The sequence below is a fragment of the Triticum aestivum genome, chromosome 7D (assembly GCF_018294505.1).
Source record: "Triticum aestivum cultivar Chinese Spring chromosome 7D, IWGSC CS RefSeq v2.1, whole genome shotgun sequence".
Classification (NCBI taxonomy): domain Eukaryota; kingdom Viridiplantae; phylum Streptophyta; class Magnoliopsida; order Poales; family Poaceae; genus Triticum; species Triticum aestivum.
This window is the reverse complement of record NC_057814.1, coordinates 580,502,032-580,528,340: the sequence shown is the minus strand read 5'-3', so window position 1 is coordinate 580,528,340 and position 26,309 is coordinate 580,502,032. Positions and strand designations below refer to the sequence as shown.

Genomic DNA, 26,309 nt, shown 5'->3' with positions numbered 1-26,309 from the left:
ACAAATTGTGAAATGTTCATACTACCATTTATACGGCAGATCCTATTTGACGTTCGTTAGCGTCAAAAGGTCGTGCCTTCGCTGAGGCGATCCTGTGGTTGGGCTGGCCCATGGACGGGATTCGTGGTTTCTTCGTTCTCTGTTGCCACCTTCGCTGTTTCCTGCGAGTTTTTTCGTTTTTCTTCTTTGGTTTTTTGCTTCTGGTTTTTTCATTCTTTTGTTCGGTTTTTCAGTTGTACTTTTTTGCATTTTGTTTTGATTTCTTTTTCCTTCAGTTTTTTTTGTTTATTTTCTATTATATTTGTCTTCTACTTTTACCTTTTTTTCTTCTCTTTATTGTGTGGTATATAGAAAGTTCACCATGTAGTATAAAAATGTTCATCGTATATTAAGAAAAATGTTCATTGTTTTTCTGGAAAAAGTTCACCATGCATTATAAAAATGTTAAACGTGTATTAAAAAAATGTCAACATACATTACCAAAATGTTCAGCATATATTAAGAAAATGTTCAACATATTTCAAAAAATGTTCATTGTGTATCTAAAAGTTGTTCAGCCTATATCACAAGAATGTTCAATGTGTGTTTCAAAATTGTTTATCGAAGATCACAAAAATGTTCAATCTGTATTTAAAAGTTATTCAGCGTATATCACAAAAATGTTTAATGAATTTTTTTTCAAAAAAATGATCTGCCACTGCGTTTAGTTCTTAAATATTTGCACGGCTAGTCAATCATCAACCTGGAGCAGTTCGAGTGGTAGAGAACATTAGCTCTGGATCTTGTGTTCGTGAGTTCAATTCCTGGATTGAACATCTGTTTTTGCTATTTTTAACGGCGGCTTGTTCTGTCGCCCTGACTGGGCCGGCCCATTCAGATACCGCGTCTTGCGCGAAAGCTCGTCGGTTTGACGCCAGCGAGCGTCAGCTAGGAGGTCTCCCTTTATATGTTTTGTTAGGGGGGATGTACCGAAGCGAGACTCATTGGAGGCATCATTAAAGTCTTCTCATTAATCCACATCATCAAAATTAATTACACCGTTGGATTTTAAAATTTACATACATGATTAAAAGAAAACATACGTAACACAGATGGTCCCATCTCATTAAAAAAGGTATATGACACGTCCAATATTGTGGAACAAATAAAGCCTCCAACCGTTTCTCTTAAAAAAGAAGGAAAGCTTCCATCCGCTGAAAAACTCCAATGTAAAAGGAAAACAAAAATCCACGATCCTACTGGTTGCTCGTAAAAGCCTGCATAAAAAATGGATTTGCTATTTTACACTCGAGTGTTTTTCAATTTGCCGTCATTCAATTTTCTGTCCGTTTGATCTCGTGCTGAGATCTGTGGTTGTCGGGCGCGGTTTATTTATTGGGTAGCCTGTTTCCATTGACCATTGTCCCTTGGTAATCATTTTCCTTCCCTCCTCCCCTTTGAATTTTTCTCCATTTCATTTTGGGCGCACTGTTTCAAAAACGGAGAGGGGCAGAGAGGGAGCGATAGGTAGAGGCGTTCGAGCGGCGAAGGAGAGGAGGCGATTCCGTCGGGTTCTTGTCGTGTCCGAGATCCATCTCTGCTCGAGCTTGATTTGCCCTGTCTCTCCCCCTTTTCTCGTGCGATTTAGGGCTCGCCCGGTTGGTTGTTCTTGTCTCTCCCCCTTCTCTCGTGTGATTTGCCCTATCTCTGTTGGTGTAGATTCTAGATCGAGATCTGGGGATTGTTGGTAGTTGTATTTTGATGCGTTTTTGTTGCTCTTTTGTAGATTTAGCCGTTGGTTCTGCTTGTAGTTTGTGTAGTTTCCCATGGATGCCCCTCTGCTCGTGTCAGATGTATGAATTCGTGTGTTAGTTCTGGCTCATATGCTTCCCCTGTTAGGTTTTAGGTGTTCTTGTTTTGATTCCCTCGGTGGAGGCGCTGGTAGGTTGTTCGTTCATGTAAATTTGTTTAGATGTTGGTCATCTGCATAGGGTTAGGCTTTGTGATTTCTGCTGGTAGTATTGTCTTTGTTTGTATTGATTCACCTGGCTTGCCCTCTGCATGTGTAGTTCTACCATCTGGTAGGGTTAGGGTTTGTGATTTTTGTTGTAGTTGTAAGTGTTCTAGCTTGCTTTACTATGTTATTGTGTAGCAGATTTACAGGGGATTGGTCTGGCTCGCCCTCTGCATGTGTATCCAATTTAGGTACCTTGTTGATAGTATTCTCTTCAACATTTGGTCTGCATGCTTCTTATTTTTCATGAATTACAGTGGATGATAACTCAGAATTAAAATGTAATGTGTCCCATAATTCCCCGATTACACTGTAAATTTACTAACTGTAATATACCCTAGAATATTACTGTGGATTTTAACTCTAATTTACTGTGTAGTTTGTATGCTTTGTCTCTTAACTTTTTTAGGTTATTTTTACTCTATAATTGTGAGATAGTTTACCCAGGAATTTGCACTCTAAATTTACCTCTGAGTTGTGCTATATTACACTGTAATATACCGCACAGTTACTGTGTCATTTCCATGTAAATCATTGTATTTGTCAGTTAGATTTCTCTGATTTTTCAGCGTTATTTCAATGCTTTAGCACTGTAATTCTTCTAGTTCCTTCCTTATTTTCTGTGTTAGATCATCTCGGTTTAGTATTCTTGTGTATTCTATTTAGCATTTTGTCTGTACATGTTGTGTAATTTTCATGCATCTTTTTTTCATGAATTACAATGGATTTTTCTCTGATTTACATTTTAATGTTTTCCATAATTCCATAATTCCCCAATTACTCTATGATTTACCAACTGTAATACTACCTCTGTCAGGAATTACTTGTTGCTCAAATGGATGTATCTAACACTGTTTTGCAAGAACTTTCTGGTGATGAAGGAGGTATTGACAAAGCCCTTTCGAAGTTCTATATGAATCAAGTGTATTTTTCTTTCTTTATAGTAGTTAATTTTGTTTCTGGTTACTTTTTTTAGGTTGACCAATGTCTATTTGTTTTTTCAGAAAGTAAAATGCTTGAAGAGGAAATTATGATCTGCTGGGCGAAGGAATGTGGTTAGTCCTCCTTTTTTTGTGGGGTGGTTAGTCCTCCTTGATTGTTCCTAAAGTTATATCTGAGTAAAATGCTCCGTGATTTATTTTCCTTGCATGTAAACATTTCCCACAGTATTTTTTGACTGATGTAGTTCTGTACTTTTGATGTTATTATCATTTCTTTTTGCTTGCACTTTGCAAGTTATTTTCTTCTGCTTTTTCCAGTATAAGTTATTAGTCTTTTTCAATGACTTTTTCATCTTGTTCATGTGAGTCCATTTTCTTCGTCATTTTCCACTACAAGTTATTATCTTTTTCTTCTATTTTGTAGGAACATATCAATGTCTCTTCATTGAGGAATCCATTGTCTCCGTCTTGTTCATGCGAGTCATCTGATTCTTTCCTTTCTCCATTATTGTGGTCCATGCTTGAGTTTGTTTTACCTGCTGATGTAGTGGGATCAATATATCCAGTCACCTGCAATTTTAATCACTTGTTTCAGTTTTGTTTTTCTTAAAGCTTTCATCTATGATATGTATTTGTTTTTGAATTTTTGTGTGCCTTCCTAATCCAAATTCATGCTATAAAACAGGTTTGTCTCCTAGGGATTAGATTCCGCTCTGCCGTCTTCGCTTACTGTTGCTACGTCATGCATTTCTTCCAATGTCTGCAGAGTAAGTTAAAATGTACGCTACTGCTTTATTTTCTCAGGTCTTATAAGAGTTCCAATGTCTACTTACATTTCTATCTATTCTTGCGCTGTTGATGTTATTTGCATTGGTCTTGGAGTTTTCCTCGTTATTTTCAGTCATCCTTGTAGGCCCATCTCATGAGTGTACCAGCAAGCAACAGGGCAATTTATTTTTTATAGTTGTTCTTTACTCAGATTGGTAGCTCTGCGGTAATTGAATTTGCTTTTACCTTGTATATAATGTCGGAATGTAGAAGAGCGGTGAATGAAAATGTGTCCTGTAACTTTTGTTAGCATTTATATTTTTATATATGTAACATCTTCCTATAGTTTCTGCTAGTGTAACTCACATTTAGGATGAGTTCTTCCTGTGACAATCTCAGTAGGTCCTCTTCAGTTGCTGTCTTCATCATACTCCTCATCTGGCATATTTGAAAAGAAAATGTCAATATTAACAATATTGAGCAACAAACTGTTTAGATATATATGAAATTTGCTGGGTACTTTCACTGTTGTGCTTTGTTTATTTTTGCTGTAAATAGCTGGGTATTCCCTGTGTAATATAATGGGAACTATCACCGTAAATTATAGTGGACTAGCTCTGGAGTTTCACTGTATTTTGCTGGGTTTTTACAGCACAAGTTCATCATTGCAAATCCTGCATTATTTTTGTGCAATTCCCTATGTGAGTGTTCCGTATTTTTCAAGGGTATTTACAATGTAGGCACTTTCACTATAATTCTTGGGTATTACAGTGTTTGTTTTTGGTCACTTACACTATAATTTCTAGGGGTTTTACACTATAATTCAGTGTAAGCCCTTAGTTTTACTAGTGTTTTGGGTACTTGCAGTGTATTTACTGTGTATGTAATCTGTATTTTCTATGGTATTTACACTGTAAATCTTGGTACACTATAATTCAGCGTAAGCTCATCAGTTTTACTAGTGTAAATCAGTGGGTACCTGCAGCGAATTAGTGTGTATGTAGTCTGTATTTTCTAGGGGATTTACACTGTAAATCTTGGTCACTTACACTGTAATTCATCAATTTTACTAGTGTAAATCAGTGGGCACTTGCAGTGTAATTACTGTGTATGTAATCTTTATTTTCTAGGGGATTTACACTGTAATCTTGGTCACTTACACTGTAAGTCTTTGGGTACTTACAGTGTATGTACAGTGTAATTTCTAGGGGATTTTCTTGGGCGGTTACATTGTAATTCCTAGGTTTTTACAGTGGTAGTTCACCAGTTTTGCAAGTTACCTGGGTAATTGCAGTGCCATTTCCTGTGTATGTGGACTGTAATTCTTGGTAATTTACAGTGTATGTTCACCAGTTTTGGGTACTTGCAGCCTTGTTTTCGTTTCAAACTTTACACTAAATATTTGTCAATTTTTATTGTTTCTATGCTATCATGTGCATATTTTGTTTGTATTTGCTGTATGCTTTTTCAGAGTTTGCAGTGTGATTTTCAGCTACCTCAGGTTTGTATTTACCATGTTTTTTGCCACTGTAATTATAGACTTCAAAGTTTCTGTAATTACAAAGTTTCACAACTGCCAACGATCACACATTCTTTAGTTTCTCTGATGATTTTGTTTCTCAGTGTTTCCATGTAAGAGATGAAGCTGGTGAAGGGGTTGAAGAATTGGGGTGGGAGTAGAAGTGTTCCTGCTCCCCTGATCTGGGGATCGTCTCTTGAGTGATTTTCCTGTGATCTCCCTCATTGTTTGGCTGATGTTCTCTTTAGTAGAAGTGTTCTAGGTTCAGTTGAAACTGGGTCAGAGTTTAGCCCGACCCGTTTTGTTAGAAATACAGAACATACAATTACCGGGGGAGGGGAGTTGGACATACATGTTGCATTTGTTTATTTGTCAGGAAATTTGAATGTTACCGAATTAAAAAATAGTAGTAAAATGCTAAATAGGCAGTCCCCTAAAAAAAAACTTGCGGAACATAGATGGTTACATCCCATAAAAATAGGCATCTAACACGTCCAATATAGTGGAACTAATATAGTCTCCAACCGTTTCTCTAAAAAAAATGAAAGAAAGCATCCATCCCTTCAAAAACTCCGACATAAAAGGAAAACAAATTCCACAATCCCGCTGATTGCCCGTAAAATCCTCCATCAATAAAAATACTCTGCCATCTCAATGAAAAATATCTGCCGAATAATATCTCCGTGGACTCCTCTACTTGGCCACTCCTGCCAATGGCCGCTGGATGCGGTTTTTCTACTTCAAATCAAGTGTTCTCTCAAGTCTCCTAATCGTGTTCCTCTCCAACCTTTGAATCTCTCTTTCCAACTACATCAATCCATCAGCTATATTACGTGCTCTACCTCAACCTTTCAATCTGAATTCCCAATTACAACAACCATCATGTGTATGTAGATGATTTCATCTCACGGTGCTGACAACAACCATCATATATATATTCCGCTACATTATTTTACCCCATGATAAGTTGATTTAGCCGATACAATCTACTCAAACATGCATGTATGGATCTCCTGATCGTGTTCCTCCTGTTCGACCTTTCAATCTAAGTTTTCCATTTTCTTACAACCTGTATATTCAAGTACCTTAATTTATCCCACAATGGTTAATTTAGCAGAGCAATATCCATCCAGTCAAACCACGAAGGACGGCAACAAGCTTGTCGAAGATAGCAACAACTCCATAGTTCCTGTAATTCCAAGAGCGGTTGGCAACTCGACAAATTGCTATCTTCCGTATAAGACAGTCACCATGATCGTATTTGAACGTGCGTAGAATACCGGGGTGCTCAACCTCTGGGCAGTCTGAGATTTTTGGAAGTGGAACCCGGTGACGAATGTACACATTCACAAGTTCCCACTCGCAGTTGTACCCAATATAAACAACCCAATCTCCATTTGGGCCTGCCCAAGCCTTGCCCTCAAGTGATGGCATCTTAACATCATACGTATCATTATCAAGCGGAATCAACTTGCACAAGGCGAGGCTTCCCTCGTCCCCGCGCCAGTCAGCAGGGTCACGACGAAGAAGATAGGGGAGATCAAACCGCTCCTGGACCCTTGGGTTCCTTGTAATGATGTTATTAGTTGAGTCGAGAATGGTCTTGAACGAACCTGCCATGCTAGCCGAGGTGATGTTGTCGCACCGATCAATGAGTTCCCCCACCACGTCATCTTTCAGATCGGGGCAAGAATAACGGGGTCGTTTCCGGCTTGTTCCCTCCATGGAGAAGACGATCGAACAATGGCAGAAGGAAGGGTGAAGGCAAATGGAGGAGGGAGGAAGAGCGTGCGACAGCACTTGCAAATCGAGAGGGAAAGGCAAAGAGTCGGTGGACGGTTGCCAGTTTTCCACGATACACGAAGAGGCGCCCCGGCCTACACGTCCTTCCGGAAATTGTACAAAAGGACTCGCCGTCGTCTCACTGACATGTTGGAACGGGACCACATGTCAACGAAACATGGTGTGTAATTTCTCGTGCAAAATGCGATCTGGCCGCGTTGGCCCGAGGTGCCGCATTAGTTATCGACCTTTATTTTTTTAACATACAATCTGAGTGGATAGCTCCTGTGGTCATCACACGTGAGCGGATATATAGGTGGGCTAGGTGGGCGGCAACAACAATCTAAGTGCTAAAAGAGTTGATCTCGAAAAAAGAGTTGATCCAATGCTTGGTTTTGTTTGGATTTTCCAACTATGACCATCGGATAGAGTGAATCAATGGCTTACGTTCAAAGTTATTCTCATACTATAGAATGGTATAGGAACGTGGAGGGATTTGGTTGATTTTATATCGCTGAATAATATAAAATATTATGAGTGCAGACGCTCCACCCCGAGGTTTGTAGCTCCTTCTCGGTCGTCGGAAATCTATGTTCTTCCACTCTTTCGTTTAAGACATGAGCTTTGTTCATCCTGTTGCCGACACGCGGGACATCTATATGCCTCCATTTTACAAAATCATACTATATGCCTCCATGACACGCGGGACATCTAGCATCAAGGTGGCCTGTCATGCAAGAAAATGGAGATATGCAGTGCCTAAGTGAGTCGTGCACTTCGATGGCACCTAGTACTACGCAATATTTTTTCTCCTCGATGGCACGTGAATAGTGCACATACTCAATGACAGAGCACGGGATGGTAGCCATGGACATGGTCGGCCCTTTTTGAAGAGAGTACTAATAAATACGTAACTTTGATGTGTCCCGTCAACTCGCAGAACGACGAGAAGCTTGCTTACTACACCTTCTCCCTCGCCAACGCGTGCGCGGTGGCTCGCAGCACGAGGAGAAACTTTTGCTTACAAGCGGTGGACGTGCAGCAGTTCATTTGGTGTCAGATTGCAAGAAGTAGTACCATCATTATTGTTCGACTTCTGAAAGAGAAGAAGAGCCAAGCGCAACGTCACCTACTAACCTACTACAGTACTACTATAGCCAAAGCTGGTCCACCTTTTTAGAGCATGGTTAATTAATATAGGCGGCTCTTGCAGCAGCACATCATTTAGAGCAAGTACTCTCTTCGTAGGATCAAAGGAAGTGAAACAAAAGTTGGAGTGGATGCTAGATTGCCAATTAAAACATGATTCATAGGAAAAAATCCTATAACATTCTACCCTATGAATCAAACGACCAATGTAGGAAAATTATGAGGGGGGGGGGGTCTCTCCAATAGTGCTCCTCGGCTCACACCTAGCATCACGGTGGTCGAACTTGGAGTCATTCATCTGGTACACATGGCATCTGAGATCTGATACTCCAATATTAGGTTGGCTCTATGTGATGTGGCAACTTCATATACTAACCGGATGCTGGCTATACTACTACGGTACTCACACTCCAAGAAGTGACTCGAAAACCATTCATAAATTGAGTCTATGACACACATTTGCAAATGTACCATTCATTACATACAACAAGTCATCAACACACAACGACAACGATGATATATGTTGGATTATAGATTATTTCTAACAAAACATTCTAGTAAATACTGAAGTTTTCATCACACAACAAATAACAAGCAATGAAATGAACTTCAACTCAACCAATCCTTGGCGTCGGAAACGCTTGCTTTGAACCATAGGTGCTCTGGGAAGGGCCAGCTATTGTCAATATCGAGAGCAATGCAGGACTGATCATCCAGGCTGAAGCGGCATATATCAGGAGCAGGGTGGGGAACCACCGCAATGTCCGAGGTATAAATACAATTGCTTCTCATAAATGGTAGTAATGTTGTGTCAACAGCAGCTGGATCGCCTTTAACCATCATTGGATAGTTTGGTCCAAGGAAGAGCGAGTTTGCTCCAAGACTATCAATACTGTACCAGGGAGAAGGTGTTGGCGCTGGCACACTAGTATCCATCCCGAATACCCTGCAACGGGTGTTGGAATAGGTCCGGAGAGGGCGACCATGGGAGACAACACGTGCTCCCTCAGTAGTAACAATCTCAGTGCACTGTATACAGACAAGAAGAGGTGATCCATCGGAATTAGTTGCCAGCCGCCACTGAGTATATAAGTCCCGCTCGTCCTCATGATCGTGATCATCACCATCGTCATCTCCCCCTTGGTTATAAAATTTTTCAAGTATAGGTGGTGGAATGTTCACAGGACCTTGGAAACACAAGAAGAAGGTTAATAAGTAAAGGGAAACTTGCTAACCCGCATGCATGTGGATGAAACAATTATAATTACGGTGGAAGACAAACGTACCGAAACAACGAGGATCCCATGCAAAAACAGTGCCACGAGTGGTGGAAGCAAACATAAGATCCTCGTATTTAATTGCATCATAGTACTCATCATCCGTGTACAGAAACTGATTTTTGAGCAATATCCATGGACGAACCGTGGAATCAGTAATGATGGCAACAAGCTTGTCGAAGATAGCAACAACTTCATAGTTCTTGTAATTCCAAGAGTGGTTGGGAACTCGACAAATTGCTATCTTCCGTAGACGACAACCATCATGATCGTATTTGAACATACGTAGATCATTTGTGTGCTCAACCTGAGGGCACTCTGAGATTTTTGGAAGTGGAATCCGCTGACGAGTGTACACATTCACAAGTTCCCACTCGCAATTGAACCCAATATAAACAACCCAATCTCCATTTGCGCCAGCCCAGGCCTTACCCTTAAGCGATGGCATCTTGACATCACACGTATCATTACCAAGCGACATCAACTTGCACAAGGTGAGGCCTCCATCGTCCGCGCCCATGCGAACATGCTTATAGCAAAGAAGATAAGGGAGATCAAACCGCTCTTGGACACTTGGGTTCCTTGTAATGATGTTATTAGTTGAGTCGAGAATGGTCTTGAACGAACCTGCCATGCTAGCCGAGGTGATGACGTCGCACCGATCAATGAGTTCCCCCACCACGTCATCTTTCAGATCGGGGCTAGAATAACGGGGTCGTTTCCAGCTTGTTCCCTCCATGGAGAAGACGATCGAACAATGGCAGAAGGAAGGGTGAAGGCAAATGGAGGAGGGAGGAAGAGCGTGAGACAGCAGTTCCAAATCGAGAGGGAAAGGCGAAGAGTCGATGGACGGTTGCCAGTTTGCCATGGTACACGAAGAGGCGCCCCGGCCTACACGTCCTTTCGGAAATTGCACAAAAGGACTCACCGTCGTCTCACTGACATGTTGGAACGGGACCACATGTCAACGAAACATGGTGTGTAATTTCTCATGCAAAATGCGATCTGGCCGCGTTGGCCCGAAGTGCCGCATTATTTCTCGACTTTATTTTTTTAATGGCGTGCCGTTCAGTTTTGAAGCACGACTAACTGGTACTATTTGTAGAGAAAATATAAACTACTCTACCACTACTCCACCTCTAGTACTAGTAGTATAAAAAAGATATATAGGCTGGAGCTTCAGAGCTTTCTTGCTAAGGGCTGCCCACTTGCTTCTCACACTATCACCATCTCTCCAGATCTAAAAAAGACGGCCTCTCTCTCCCTCCTCACCGGTGGTCACAGATCTGCCGGGGAAGAAAAGGACGTGCAGTGTTGACGCACTCGTCGTCGGCGAGCAAGGTCACGCACAGACGACAAGGCCGTCCTCTCAGACCTAGCGCCCACGCGGGATGGCCTCCGTCCCCAAACTTGCTGCCGTAGTGCGTGCGGAGGACGACGACCACGAGCAAAGCCACTTCCCGCCGACCCTCAGGTATGCTACCTCTTTTCGAACCATACCCTTGTTCTATTGCCCCATCTGCCACGTCGCTGCATGTGGATCTTTTTCCACTCCACCATCTTCCCAATTTGCTATCCTCTGCTCTGCTGGTCACGCAGACGAAAACCTTAATTTGCAATATTAAAGGAAACCCTACTTCATGCAGACTAATCCATGTCTGGGTTGAATAAGGAAAGGAAGGGAGACTGAACTGTCTAAGAGAGTAGGCATCGAACCCGCATCTAGGTTGAAAAGGGGAAAATCAATAGCTAAGGAACGAGTCTCGTGTCTCTTGGTTGAAGAAGGGTAGAAAGGCATGACAACGCAATAGAGAATGACCAGGTCGATCGGTTTGTTGTCCTCACATAGGAAAAAGGTGGCTAAAGAGAACAAAAATGGGACGTAATCCACATATGCTGCCTGGATATTTGTTGCTCTAGGCAACCATACCTCCCTCACCACTCTATGCGTTTGTGGAGGTACATCGTACTGGTGCGCCCACTGTCCGAATGGGCCTCCCATGCTCTTATTGTCACTTTTTTGCTGTTAGTATAACGCCAGCAGTCAAGTCAAGCAATGCTACTGCTAAAGTGATGCCACATTGATGACCCACAAGTATAGGGGATCTATCGTAGTCCTTTCGATAAGTAAGAGTGTCGAACCCAACGAGGAGCAGAAGGAAATGATAAGCGGTTTTCAGCAAGGTATTCTCTGCAAGCACTGAAATTATAGGTAACAGATAGTTTTGTGATAAGATAATTTGTAACGAGCAACAAGTAACAAAAGTAAATAAAGTGCAGCAAGGTGGCCCAATCCTTTTTGTAGCAAAGGACAAGCCTGGTCAAATTCTTATAAAGGGAAAAGCGCTCCCGAGGACACCTGTGAATTATCGTCAAGCTAGTTTTCATCACGTTCATATGATTCACGTTCGGTACTTTGATAATTTGATATGTGGGTGGACCGGTGCTTGGGTGCTGTTCTTACTAGAACAAGCATCCCACTTATGATTAACCCCTATTGCAAGCATCCGCAACTACAAAAGAAGTATTAATGTAAACGTAACCATAGCATGAAACATATGGATCCAAATCAGCCCCTTACGAAGCAACGCATAAACTAGGGTTTAAGCTTCTGTCACTCTAGCAACCCATCATCTACTTATTACTTCCCAATGCCTTCCTCTAGGCCCAAACAATGGTGAAGTGTCATGTAGTCGACGTTCACATAACACCACTAGAGGAGAGACAACATACATCTCATCAAAATATCGAACGAATACACATTTCACATGACTGCTAATAGCAAGACTTCTCCCATGTCCTCAGGAACATACGTAACTACTCACAAAGCATATTCATGTTCATAATCAGAGGAGTATTAATATGCATATAGGATCTGAACATATGATCTTCCACCAAATAAACCAACTAGCATCAACTACGAGGAATCAACACTACTAGCAACCTACAGGTACCAATCCCAGACTTAGAGAGAAGAATTGGATACAAGAGATGAACTAGGGTTTGAGAGGAGATGGTGCTGGTGAAGATGTTGATGGAGATTGGCCCTCTCCTGACGAGAGGAGCGTTGGTGATGACGATGGCGATGGTTTCCCCCTCCCGGAGGGAAGTGTCCCCGGCAGAACAGCTCCGCCGGAGCCCTAGATTGGTTCCGCCAAGGTTCCGCCTCGTGGCGGCGGAGTCTCGTCCCGAAAGCTTGCTTCTGATTTTTCCTCGGACAAAAGACTTCATATAGCAGAAGATGGGCACCGGAGGGCCAACAGGGGGCCCACGAGGCAGGGGCGCGCCCAGGGGGTAGGGCGCGACCCCACCCTCGTGGCCAGGGTGTGGGCCCCCTCTGGTATTTCTTCCGCTCAGTATTTTTTATTATATCCAAAAATAACTTTCGTGGAGTTTCAGGACTTTTGGAGCTGTGCAGAATAGGTCTCTAATATTTGCTTCTTTTCCAGCCCAGAATTCCAGCTGCCGGCATTCTCCCTCCTTATGTAAACCTTGTAAAATAAGAGAAAATAGGCATAAGTATTGTGACATAATGTGTAATAACAGCCCATAATGCAATAAATATCGATACAAAAGCATGATGCAAAATGGACGTATCAACTCCCCCAAGCTTAGACCTCGCTTGTCCTCAAGCGGAAGCCGATAACGATAAATATGTCCACATGTTTAGAGGCAGAGGTGTCGATAAAATAAAATACGGACATGAGGGCATCATGATTATTCTCATAACAGCAACATATATGGATAATGTCATATGATCTCTTATGCTCAAGTAATAATCTATTCACAATGCAAAGTATGAATCAGAAACTTTATTGAGAACTAACAAACTATAATATCAGTCACTGAAGCAATTGCAATTTATCATAACATCAGAAAGAGTCTATGTCAGAGCTTCTTAGCAAGTCCACATACTCAACTATCATTTTGTCTTTCACAATTGCTAACACTCGCACAATACTTGTGGTTACGGAGTCTTAATCAGACACAAAGAAAGATAGGGGCTTATAGTTTCGCCTCCCAACCTTTTACCTCAAGGGTAATGTCAACAATAATAACGCATGCTAACTTACATCCAATATATATCAAGATCTTTCCAACACACTGTGCTTGCCAAAGGATAAAATGTAAAAAGGAAAGGTGAAAATCACCATGACTCTTGCATAAGGTAGAAGGTAATAATAAAAGATAGGCCCTTCACAGAGGGAAGCAGAGGTTGCCATGCGCTTTCAGGGTTGGATGCACAAAATCTTAATGCGAAAGAACGTAGACCTTTATTATGCAGTCCGTCGCTTTTATTTCTTCCACATCACAAGATCGTATAAAACTTATTTCCTCCACACCAATCAATCATACATATTTAGAGAGCAATTTTTATTGCTTGCACCGATGACAACTTACTTGAAGGATCTTACTCAATCCATAGGTAGATATGGTGGACTCTCATGGCAAAACTGGGTTTAAGGGTATTTGGAAGCACAAGTAGTATCTCTACTTGGTGCAAAGAATTTGGCTAGCATGAGGGGGAAAGGCAAGCTCAACATGTTGGATGATCCATGACAATATACTTTATTTCAGATATAAGAAAACATAACCCATTATGTTGTCTTCCTTGTCCAACATTAACTCTTTCGCATGTCATATTTTAATGAGTGTTCCCAATCATAAAAGATGTCCAAGATAGTATATTTATATGTGAAACCTCTCTTTCTTTACCACTTCCTATTAATTGCAACGATGACCAAAACTATGTTTGTCAACTCTCAACAACTTTTAATCATCATACTCTTTATATGTGAAGTCATTACTCTCCATAAGATCAATATGATCTCTTTGTTTCTTTTTATTCTTTTCTCTTTTCTTTTATTCACTCAAGATCATAGCAAGATAACCAAGCCCTTGACTCAACACTAATCTTTATTATATAGCTCACGGACTCGATTACATAGAGGGATCATAAAGCAAAACTCAAAACTAGATCATACCAAAACTTTATTCTACTAGATCAATATATTACTAAAAGGATCGAACTAAGAAAAACGATAAAAATAGTAGTGTGATGTGATACGATACCGGGGCACCTCCCCCAAGCTTGGCAGTTGCCAAGGGAAGTGCCCATACCAATGTGATTATATCTCCTTTTTCGGGGATGGTGTTGTGATATTCTTGGCGATGATGCCCCTCAGGATACGATTCTCCTCCTCGAGCTTATTGACTTGCTGCTTGAGGTCCATTATTTCCTTTCGAAGCTTTCTTGTAACAGCCAAAGCTCCTTGCACCCAAGGGTGTTGCATAACTGCGGGAGAACAAGTGACACACTTCTTTCATATTTTCATAAGAAAGAAATCTAACATTGGAAGGGATAACCGAGTTTGGAATAGCCGAGCTCTGTAGTTCCCCCATTGTGAATCCAGCTCGGAAGCGAGAAGTGACTTCTTGGTCCTCCTCCATGTCATCTATCCTCTTCAAATCAGCCTCCATCTCTTCCTCCGTTGCTGGCCCATAGTGGTCAGCATTGCAGTTTGTCCTTGATCTCGATGCCGGGTGAGACACCCGGCTCTCCCCGACTGACTCTTGAGAAGAAATCTTGCTATAATCTGCAGCAGCAACAGCTCAAAACACAAACAGAGGATAATTGCGTGGTACGGTGGTCAAAACCTTCGGGAGATTATATAATGAAGTTTTACTGACCAAAATACGTATCATGCAAGAAAACGGAGTCCGGAGAGCGTACGAGGTGCCCACAAGGCAGGGGGGCGCGCCCAGGGGGTAGGGCGCGCCCTCCACCCTCGTGGAGGCCTCGTGTCCCTCCCGGAATGCTTCTTATTTTTCTATTTTTCTAAATATTCCAAAACAGAGAAAAATTGCCATTAGAACTGTTTTGGAGTCGGTTTACTTACTGTACCACATACCTATTCCTTTTCGGGGTCTGAAACGTTCCGGAAAGTGTCCCTTATGTATTCCTCTGGGGTTACGGTTTCAATAACATTGGTTTCAACATTTATAGGATTACCTGAGATATAATGTTTGATTCTTTGACCATTCACCACCTTCGGATTTGTGCCTTCGAAGTTGTTGATTTTTATGGCACCGGAACGATAGACCTCCTCGATAACGTAAGGACCTTCCCATTTAGAGAGAAGTTTTCCTGCAAAAAATCTTAAACGAGAGTTGTATAGCAATACATAATCACCTACATTAAACTCACGCTTTTGTATCCTTTTGTCATGCCATCTTTTAACTTTTTCTTTAAACAATTTGGCATTCTCATAGGCTTGGGTTCTCCATTCATCAAGTGAGCTAATGTCAAATAACCTCTTCTCACTGGCAAGTTTGAAATCATAATTGAGCTCTTTAAATAAGCCTTATGTTCTAGTTCGAGAGGTAAGTGACATGCTTTTCCATAAACCATTTTACACGGAGACATACCCATAGGATTTTTATATGCAGTTCTATAGGCCCATAATGCAACATCAAGTTTCTAGGACCAATTCTTTCTAGATCTATTAACAGTCTTTTGCAAAATTAATTTGAGTTCTCTATTACTCAATTCTACTTGACCACTAGACTGTGGGTGATAAGGAGATGCAATTCTATGATTAACATCATACTTAGCAAGCATTTTACGGAAAGCACCATGAATAAAATGTGAACCACCATCAGTCATTAAATATCTAGGGACTCCAAACCTCGGAAAAATAACTTCTTTAAGCATCTTAATAGAGGTGTTATGATCAACACTACTAGTTGGAATAGCTTCTACCCACTTCGTAACGTAATCATCAGCAACTAAAATATGTGTGTATCCATTAGAGGCAGGAAAAGGTCCCATATAATCAAAGCCCCAAACATCAAATGGTTCAATAACAAGTGAATAATTCATAGGCATTTCTTGACGTCTACTAATATTACCAATTCTTTGACATTCATCACAAGATAAGACAAACTTATGGGCATCCTTGAAGAGAGTAGGCCAATAAAAACCGGATTGCAATACCTTATGTGCAGTTCTATATCCAGCGTGGTGTCCTCCATAAGCTTCGGAGTGACACTTGCGTAGGATCTGTTCATGTTCATGGTCAGGTACACAATGTCTAATGACACCATCTACTCCTTCTTTATAAAGATGTGGGTCATCCCAAAAGTAATGTCTCAAATCATAGAAAAACTTTTTCTTTTGCTGGTATGTGAAACTAGGTGATATGAATTTAGCAACAACGTAATTAGCATAATCAGCATACCATGGAGCAGTATGAGAGGCATTTATGACATTTAATTGTTCATCAGGAAAGCTATCATCAATAGGTAGTGGGTCATCAAGTACATTTTCTAACCTAGACAAGTTGTCTGCAACGGGGTTCTCAGCTCCCTTTCTATCAATAATATGCAAATCAAATTCTTGTAGCAAAAGAACCCATCTAATAAGTCTAGGTTTAACATCTTTCTTTTCCATAAGGTATTTAATAGCAGCATGATCCATGTGAATAGTTACTTTAGAATCAACAATATAAGGTCTAAACTTATCACAAGCAAATACAACCGCTAAGAATTCTTTTTCAGTAGTAGCATAATTTCTCTGGGCATTGTCTAGAGTTTTACTAGCATATTGAATAACATTTAATTTCTTCTCAACTCTTTGCCCTAGAACAGCACCTACAGCATAATCACTAGCATCACACATAATTTCAAAAGGTAAATTCCAATCAGGCGGCTGAACAATAGGCGCAGAGATCAATGCTTTCTTAAGTATTTCAAATGCTTCTACACAATCATCATCAAAGACGAATGGTATATCTTTTTGTAATAAATTAGTCAGAGGCCGAGAAGTTTTTGAGAAGTCCTTAATGAACCTCCTATAAAAGCCGGCATGACCAAGGAAACTTCTTATACCTTTGATGTCCTTGGGACACGACATCTTTTCAATAGCATCAACTTTAGCTTTATCAGCTTCAATACCTCTTTCAGAAATTTTATACCCAAGACAATACCTTCATTAGCCATAAAGTGGCACTTCTCCCAGTTCAAGACAAGATTAGTTTCTTCACATCTCTGCAAAACTCGATCAAGGTTGCTCAAGCAATCATCAAAAGAGGATCCATAAATGGAGAAATCGTCCATGAAAACCTCACAAATCTTTTCAGAAAAGTCAGAGAATATAGCCATCATGCATCTTTGAAAGGTAGCAGGTGCATTACATAAACCAAAAGGCATACGTCTATAAGCAAAAGTACCAAAAGGGCAAGTAAAAGTGGTCTTAGCTTGATCATCAGCTGACACAGGTATTTGAGAGAAACCAGAATAACCATCTAGAAAGCAAAAATGTGTATGTTTGGATAATATTTCTAGCATTTGATCAATAAAAGGTAAGGGGTAATGATCTTTTTAGTAGCTTTATTTAATTTGTGGAAATCAATTACCATCCTATAACCTGTAATAATTCTTTGAGGGATCAATTCATCTTTATCATTAGGAAGGATAGTAATACCTCCCTTCTTAGGGACACAATGGACAAGACTTACCCACTGACTATCAGCAACGGGATAAATTATACCTGCCTCAAGGAGCTTTAGTATTTCCTTTCTTACCACTTCTTTCATCTTAGGATTCAGCCGTTGTTGGTGATCAATAACTGGTTTGGCATCTTTCTCCAAATTTATTTTGTGTTGGCATAGACTGGGACTAATGCCCTTAAGATCATCAAGAGTATATCCAATAGCAGCACGGTGCTTCTTCAGAGTTTTCAATAATTTTTCTTCCTCCTTCTCTGAAAGGTTAGCACTAATAATAACAGGATATATCTTCTTTTCATCAAGATAAGCATATTTAAGAGTATCGGGTAATGGTTTAAGTCCAAACACGGGATCACCCTTGGGTGGAGGAGGATCCCCTAGAATTTCAACAGGCAAGTTGTGTTTCAGAATAGGTCCCTGTTTAAAGAACACTTCATCTATTTCCTTTCTTTCATTCATAAACATATCATTTTCATGATCTAGCAAATATTGTTCTAAAGGATCACTAGGAGGTACGGCAATAGAAGCAAGACCAATAATTTCATCTTTACTAGGCAATTCCTCTTCACGGTGTTGTCTACGAAATTTAGAGAAATTAAACTCATGAGACATATCACTCAAACCAATAGTAACAACATCCTTTTCTCAGTCTATCTTAGCATTAACAGTGTTCAAGAAGGGTCTACCAAATATAGTGGGACAAAAGCTATCTTGTGGGGAACCAAGAACAAGAAAATCAGCATGATATTTAGTTTTCCCACACAAGACTTCAACATCTCTAACAATTCCCATTGGTGATATAGTATCTCTATTGGCAAGTTTAATCGTGACATCAATCTCTTCTAACTCAGCAGGTGCAATATCATGCATAATTTCTCTGTATAAGTCAATAGGTATTGCACTAGCACTAGCACCCATATAACATAAGCCATGATAACAATGATCTCCTATTTTAACAGAAATAACAGGCATGCCTACCACAGGTCTATGTTTATATTTAGCAGAAGGAAGCAATTCTAGCAGTTTCATCGCAGAAATAAATAACATTCCCATCAATATTATCAGCCAAGAGATCTTTAACCATAACAATATTAGGTTCAACTTTAACTTGCTTAGGAGGTTTGTGTGTCCTAATATTACTTTTGTTGACTACAGTTGAAGCTTTAGCATGATCCTTTATTCTAACAGGGAAAGGTGGTTTCTCAACATAAGCAGTAGGAACAATAGGATCATTATAAGTGATAGTCTTTTCTTCAACTTTAATAGGTGCAGCTACTTTTACTTCTATGGGAGGATGATATTTAAACCACTTCTCCTTAGGGAGACCAACATGAGTAGCAAAAGATTCACAGAAAGAAGCTACTATCTCAGAGTCAAGTCCGTATTTAGTGCTAAATTTACGAAAAACATCGGTATCCATAAAAGATTTAACACAATCAAACTTATCTGTCATACCTGACTCCTTACCTTCGTCGAGATCCCAATCTTCAGAGTTGCGTTTAATTCTTTCCAATAAATCCCATTTGAATTCAATAGTCTTCATCATAAAAGAGCCAACACAAGAAGTATCGAGCATGGGGCGATTGTTATCAGAAAGCCGAGCATAAATTTTTTGAATAATCATTTCTCTTGAGAGCTCATGATTGGGGCATGAATATAACATTGATTTAAGCCTCCCCCAAGCTTGAGCGATGCTTTCTCCTTCGCGAGGCCAAAAATTATATATATAACTGCGATCACGATGAACAAGGTGCATAGGATAAAACTTCTGTTGAAATTCCAATTTCAATCGTTTGTAGTTCCATGACCCCATATCATCGCATAGCCTATACCATGTCAATGCATCTCCCTTCAAAGATAAAGGGAAGACCTTCTTCTTGATAACATCATCGGGCATACCTGCAAGCTTAAATAATCCACATATATTAGGTGCTCATCAGGATGTAATGTTCCATCTCCTGCAAAAGGATTAGCTAGCAGTTTTTCTACCATACCCGAAGGAATTTCAAAGTAGACATTTTCATTTTCAGTAGGTTCAGTAGGTTCAGTAGTTTGAGGAGTAACTCTTTTCTCTACTGGTCGGGGTGAAGATACCCCGAACAAGCCCCTCAGAGGATTACTTTCCATAGTAACAAGTGACAGTAAATTTCAGCACACTATATAAAATTTTCCTTACCAAATTCCACCTACCAAAGGCGCTTCACTCCCCGGCAACGGCGCCAGAAAAGAGTCATGATGACCCACAAGTATAGGGGACCGTACGATGTCCATCCAATGACCGTAGTGCTTCTTCAACCTCTGGTCTTCTGGCTCCCGCCGCCCAAACCAGCGCCGGTCGTGCCTCGTGCTCCTGCCTCCCGTGGCCGGCTGCGATGCCGCGGAGGCCTCACCGCCCCTACTACTCCCACCGCTGGCCAGGCCATCCCTCTACTTACCCACACCCCCTGTTATTTTGCGGCGACGGCAGCCTCACACGGCAACGAACCAGTGAACCCTCATACTCCTCTACGCGTGGGCATCCACTGCCGCGTCTTCCCCGGCTCCGCGTCATCCCCTTCCTAGGCCTCGCCGTCGTCCACTGCTCTGGTGCTCTCGGTGCGGCATGGTCAACGTGGTCAAGGAACGGCTTCCGTCGGACGTGGACTATACGTGGAGAGGCTGACAGCCGGGTCCACGGCCGCAGCAAGGAAGTGCCTCCTTATTACGCGGAAATTAATGATTCCTCCACAGCAGGGACCCACCGGACGGGCCACCATATTTCGTGAAAAAAACGTTTCCCCTCGGCTGCTGGGACCTACCAGCTACATCTTCGCACGCAAGGAAGTGCGTCCGGGCAAAAAAAAAAGATTCGCCCCCTTGACTGCTGGGACCCACTAGCCACATCTTCGCACGCAAGGAAGTGCCTGACAGTCGGGACCCACCTGGTCGAAGCGTACGTAGCATTGTCATTCTGGTCGCGAACGTCTACGTACATACTGGTCGATGTAGAGGCGCGCACGTGTCGTAGTAGAGGCGCGCACGTAGCATGTACACGTACGTACGGCGGCAGTGTGCAAGAAAGAAAATACGGCCACATACGTACATATGGGCTGGGTCTCGAACGCCTACTTGCGCATACGTACGGCCAGGGCTCGTGTACATGGCTGGGTCGGAACGGAGAAACTGCGTCGTCGTCGTGTTCATGGGGAGCCAACCGGCTGGGTCGGAAAGGAATGCGTCGTCGTGTTCATCGGGAGGGCTTGGACGGAACAACCGATGGAAACGAGGCCTGGCGTACCGCAGAACAGAGGAAACGGCCTTGTGTTCGACCGGCCACGGTCGAAACGGGATCCTGTTCATCAGGAGGGGTCTGGCGTACCGCAAAACGGAGGAAACGGACCTCCTGCGGTCGAAACGGGGTCCTGTTGATCGGGAGGGGTGTGGCATACCGCAAAACGGAGGAAACGGACTTGTGTTGGAGCGCTACGGTCGAAACAGGGTCCTGTTCATCGGGAGGGCTGTGGCGTACCGCAAAACGGGATTCCACGGGCTACTGTTCATCTCCACCGTCGACCCCCTCCAGCCTCCACGGGCTACTGTTCATCCACCGTCGACCTCCTCCAGCCTCCACCTGTGACTGTTCATCCACGGGCTCATGTTAATCCAGCCTTCACCGCGCGCTACTCCACCGGCTACTAACCGACCCTCTCCACAGGCTCCTGTTCAACCACCCCTCCACGGGCAACTGTTCATCCAGCCCTCCATCATCTACTATTCATCCCGCCCTCCACGGGGTCGTCCTGTTCATCCAGCCCTCCACGGGGTCCTGTTCATCCAGCCCCAACCGATTCGATCGATCGGGGTCCTGTTCATCCAAAGGCAACACCACGGGGTCCTGTTCATCCACCCCCACCGGGAACTGTTCATCCAAACCCCCCCAGCAACGCTCACTGTTCATCCAGAGGCAACATCGATCGGCTTCAGTTAGCAGCAGTAGCGAAGGAATCACTCGATTGGGTTCAGTAATGCGTAGCCTGCAGTGCAATCGCTCGGGTTCAGTAGGCGAACGCCTCGCTCGGTTCAGTTAGAGCCCAACGCCCCGCACCCACGCGCGTGCGTGTACGAGAGAAACGCGCAAACCTCCGTGCATCGCTCGGCCCAGACCACCCACCGTAACCGGGAACACCCCGATATTTTCCTCGCCCTCACTTCTACCACGGTTTTTTTCGTCATGGACGGCCCAAAGAATGTCATGCAGCTGCATCTCCGCCCGCCCAGAACGAAAAGGCCATTTTCTGTCATGATTTGTTGTCATAGAAGTAGGAGCCCACCACATCTATGATGATACCAGGTTTTGTCACAATTATCGCCATAGAAGTGTCATAAGTATGGCCGAATTTTTTTCGTTCGGCCCAAAATGTCACGGATGTGTCTTTTTTTTATAGTGCATGTAGCAATGGACGTGCGCGTCCTCCTCGCTGACATGGTGACGTACCACCTCCGCGGGGTCCTCAAGCCTCTGCACCGTCACTGGCCCACGCGACCGCCACCAAAGAAGGTTCGGGTCAACGACGGGCTGGCTCCTCACCAAGCCGCGCCCCCGGTAGGTAGCACCTCCGAGTAGCAGCCCGACGGAGCCTAGTCCCGGACATGGCCCATCTGATCAAGCAGGTTTCCTCCGCCGAGTCGACGACGAGGATGCAGGATAGGCATCGTCGACGTCGATGCGGGAATAATTGCTTTAACTAAAAAAATAACAACAAATGTGACATGTTCAACTAGCTCTATTAATTCAACTAGTTCTTACTAAAAATAAACTTACTATAAATAAAAATAAATTAGTTCAACTAGTTATATTAATTTTCTTACTAAAAATACACTAGTTCTATTAATTCAACTAGTTCCTACTAAAAATAAACTAGTTCAACTAGTTCTATTAATTTTCTTACTAATTCTATTAAACACTACTGCCCTAGTTCTTACTAACTAATTAGATGAACCTACCTAGGAACTACTGGCCTAATTAGCATCTAATTTGATGAACCCTAACTACTTTGATGAACTTTAGCTAGGCAGAGGTAGGGGAGGGGGAGGAGGAGGCGTGCTCACCTCGGGTGCCGGCGGCGAGGGAGGGGCAGGCGGCGTCGAGGTCGGGGTCGGGATCGGGCGCGCGACAGAGGGCGGCGTCGAGGTCGGGGTCGGGGGAGGCGTCGAGGTCGGGGTCGGGGGCGGCGTCGAGGGAGTGCGGAGGGCGACGGGAGAGCACGCGGCGGCCGACGGTGATGCTGGACGACAACGGCGGCGACAACGTAGGAGTTTGATTTGGGGGAAGTGGCCGTGGGGAAGAAAGAACTGCGCGGTTAAGTCAGAAGTAGCAGTAGCGGGTTCCAGGAAATGTGCTACTGCTACATTAGCTTTAGCTAACTTTGCTATAGCGCTGGCTGGAAAAACACGCTACTACTAAGTTAGCTATAGCGCCTGTCCGGAAAGCACGTTGCTGCTACGCCTTTCTTCTTTATTTTTCTTTTTCATTTGTTTTCCTTCAATTTTTCTTTTTTTCCTTCCCTTTTTCTATTTCTTTCATTTTCCTTTACTTTTCCATATGTTTCTCATTTTATTTTCCTTTCATTAGCAGTAGCGCTTTCCCTGTGAAACACACTACTACAACAACCTTATCAGTAGCGTTCTTTCCCTAAGCCCGGTACTACTATTGGTAGCCTAGCCAGAACAGTAGGGGAATTGTAGTTGTAGCGCTTCTTCCCTGAGACGCGCTACTGCTATGAACTTAGCTGCAACGCGTTTGGATGCCACGCGCTACTAGTAATTAGTAGCAGCGCTTGTTTTTGTCCCTCGCTACTAGTAAGATTATGTGTATAAGGTTTTCCCTAGTAGTGCTATAACAATCATGCATAATAAAGGTCAGAAAAGACTCAATTACTTTCAATGAATAATCTAATCATAAACCCACAATTCATCGGTTCCCGACAAACACACCGCAAAAGAAGATTACGTCGGATAGAACTCCATGTGGATCATGGAGAACTTTGTATTGAAGATCGGAGAGAAAGAAGAAGCCATCTAGCTACTAGCTATGGACCCGTAGGTCTGTGCTAAACTACTCACACATCATTGGAGGTGTACCAAGGATGATGTAAAAGCCCTCCGTGATTGATTCCACCTCCGGCAGAGTATTGGAAAAGTCCTCGAGATGTGATCATCCAAGAACAGAAGCTTGCAACGGAGAAAAAAGTGTTTCAAGTGAGCTCTCCGTTGTTTTGGGAACATTTGGGAATTTATAGAGTTGGAATTACGTCAAACGGAGCTGCGTGAGACCCACGAGCTCAAGGGGCGCCCCCTGGAGCACGGCGGGTGAGCTCATCGCTCTCCCGTAGATCTTCTGGCCTCCTCCAGATCGTTCTAGTGTCCCTTCTTGTCCAGAAAAATCATCGTAAAGTTTCATCGTGTTTGGACTTCGTTTGGTATTGATTTTCTGAAAAGCCAAAAACACGCAAAAAAACAGTAGCTAGTACTGGGCACTGAGTTAATAGGTTGGCCCCAAAACTGATATAAAATGGCATAGAAGTATCTAAGATTGGTAATATAATAGCATAAAACAATAAAAAAATTATAGAGACATTGGAGACATATCAGCATCCCAAAGCTTATTTCCTGCTCGTCCTGGAGTAGGTAAATGATAAAAATAGAATTTTCGATGTTGAATGCTACCTAGCATGTTTATCATGTAATCTCTTTATACATTATAAATATTGAGAAGCGATGAAGTAATTGATATCAACATAATAATATCCATGAATATAAGAACATAATCGTTACTTTTTGAAAATATATGATGCTCAACGAATGTTATCCCTACTCATTGAATTGTGTAAGCATGGCATGACTCTGCCTTCACCGCATCTATCTATCTATCTATATCTATCTATCTATCTATCTATACCTCTATATATACCTATATTAATTACAGACTTCCTACAAATTCCCGTGTTAATTAGAAAATTAGAGCCGTTAATCTTGTGGGTCCGAATTAATTGATCTATCTTAACCTCACAATTTACGTTACTCTTGCACTGAAAAAAAAATCTAACCTACACGTATCAAACACCAAAGTTGACCTTAACTTATAGCATCCACGTTATGGAGGACTCAAAAAAAAAAAAACATCCACGTTATGGAATAAGAGACCCAACCTCTAACGACTTCTCTCCTTTCCTTAGATCTCTGTTCTCTGTTTTTTAGGGGTCTGAAGAAAAAACATCGGTACGATCTATGTTCTCCTTCCTCTCAATCGGCAAAGACCTCCCTCAAGATTGCTGCAGATTAATTCACTTTTTCCTCTCAATCCACAAAAACCTCCCTCAAGATTTTTGCAGGTTAATTCATGTTGCACCAAAGCAGCCCCTGCCCCCCTGTCGCTGGTTCCTCCTCCTCGATATTTCCATAGCTTCAAGGGCAGATTTGATCGTACCCTTTCATCCTACTCCCAGGCTCATGATGCTCGATCCCATTAACCCCCGAGTTCCTCGATCTAATCTTGCAGTGAAGACTGACGCCTCCTAGCTCCTGGTATGAATCTTCCCCGTCAGACAAAAACAAACTAGATGTTCGATCTGGCAGCCATGCCCACCTCTTGAAGTACCTCTGATTGATTTGCAATATATGCGCGTGACCTCTTTTCGTTTTGCAGGTCATGGTGTGGTCAGGGTTTGCGCCATGGCTGAAATCAGCTGTAGTAGTGGACATGCTGCTATGATCCTCGGCCTCTCGCACTCCTCCCCTCACCCTGTCCTAGGAGGCCAACTTGGAACAGGAAAATATCGATCCAGGTTTGATCTACTTCTAATTATATCTCCAATCTGTTCCCATTTAGAGCTTAATTGATGATGCATGGATGAGAATTTGGACAATTGGATCAATCATGTCTTGCGCTCTATGATGCAGATAGGTACATGCACATGTGCCCATGTACGCTGGGCAACCGCCAACCTGAAATAGGGAAAGATCGATCCAGATTTGATCTACTTCTAATTTTATCTCCACTGATTTAGATCGTAACTCATGTTCCATGGATACGAATTTGGACAACTGGATCAATGATGTGTTGTGCTCTATGAACATGTACTCTGGGCAGGCTCTCAAAGCAATTTTCTTTCTTCATCTAATCATCAAGAACCGAGAATAATTACCTCCTCTGAATGTACTCTCCTGTTAGTACGTCCATACTGCGCATTTTGCCACCACCTAGCGTTTATAAATTATAGTACTCCCTCCGTCACAGTTTAGAAGGCACAGTTAAATTTGCGTGTGTTTTCACAGTAGACAAGGTTTAGGGTGCAATGCATTTATTTCTAGTAGCTAATTAGTACTCCGATA

The 26,309-nt window shown here is 42.4% G+C and overlaps 2 long non-coding RNA genes across 2 annotated transcripts; both read left to right on the top strand.

Annotated features, from left to right (window-relative positions):
• Nucleotides 1-1,421: 1,421 nt before the first annotated feature.
• LOC123167482 (uncharacterized) lies at nt 1,422-5,608 on the top strand. Its single transcript, XR_006483935.1, has 3 exons — nt 1,422-2,877; nt 2,998-3,048; nt 3,620-5,608. It is a non-coding gene; the product is annotated as an uncharacterized lncRNA (long non-coding RNA).
• Nucleotides 5,609-25,193: 19,585 nt separating this feature from the next.
• On the top strand, nt 25,194-26,057 carry LOC123164163 (uncharacterized). The gene is made up of 3 exons (XR_006482190.1): nt 25,194-25,502; nt 25,624-25,762; nt 25,878-26,057. It is a non-coding gene; the product is annotated as an uncharacterized lncRNA (long non-coding RNA).
• The last annotated feature ends 252 nt before the right edge of the window (nt 26,058-26,309 follow it).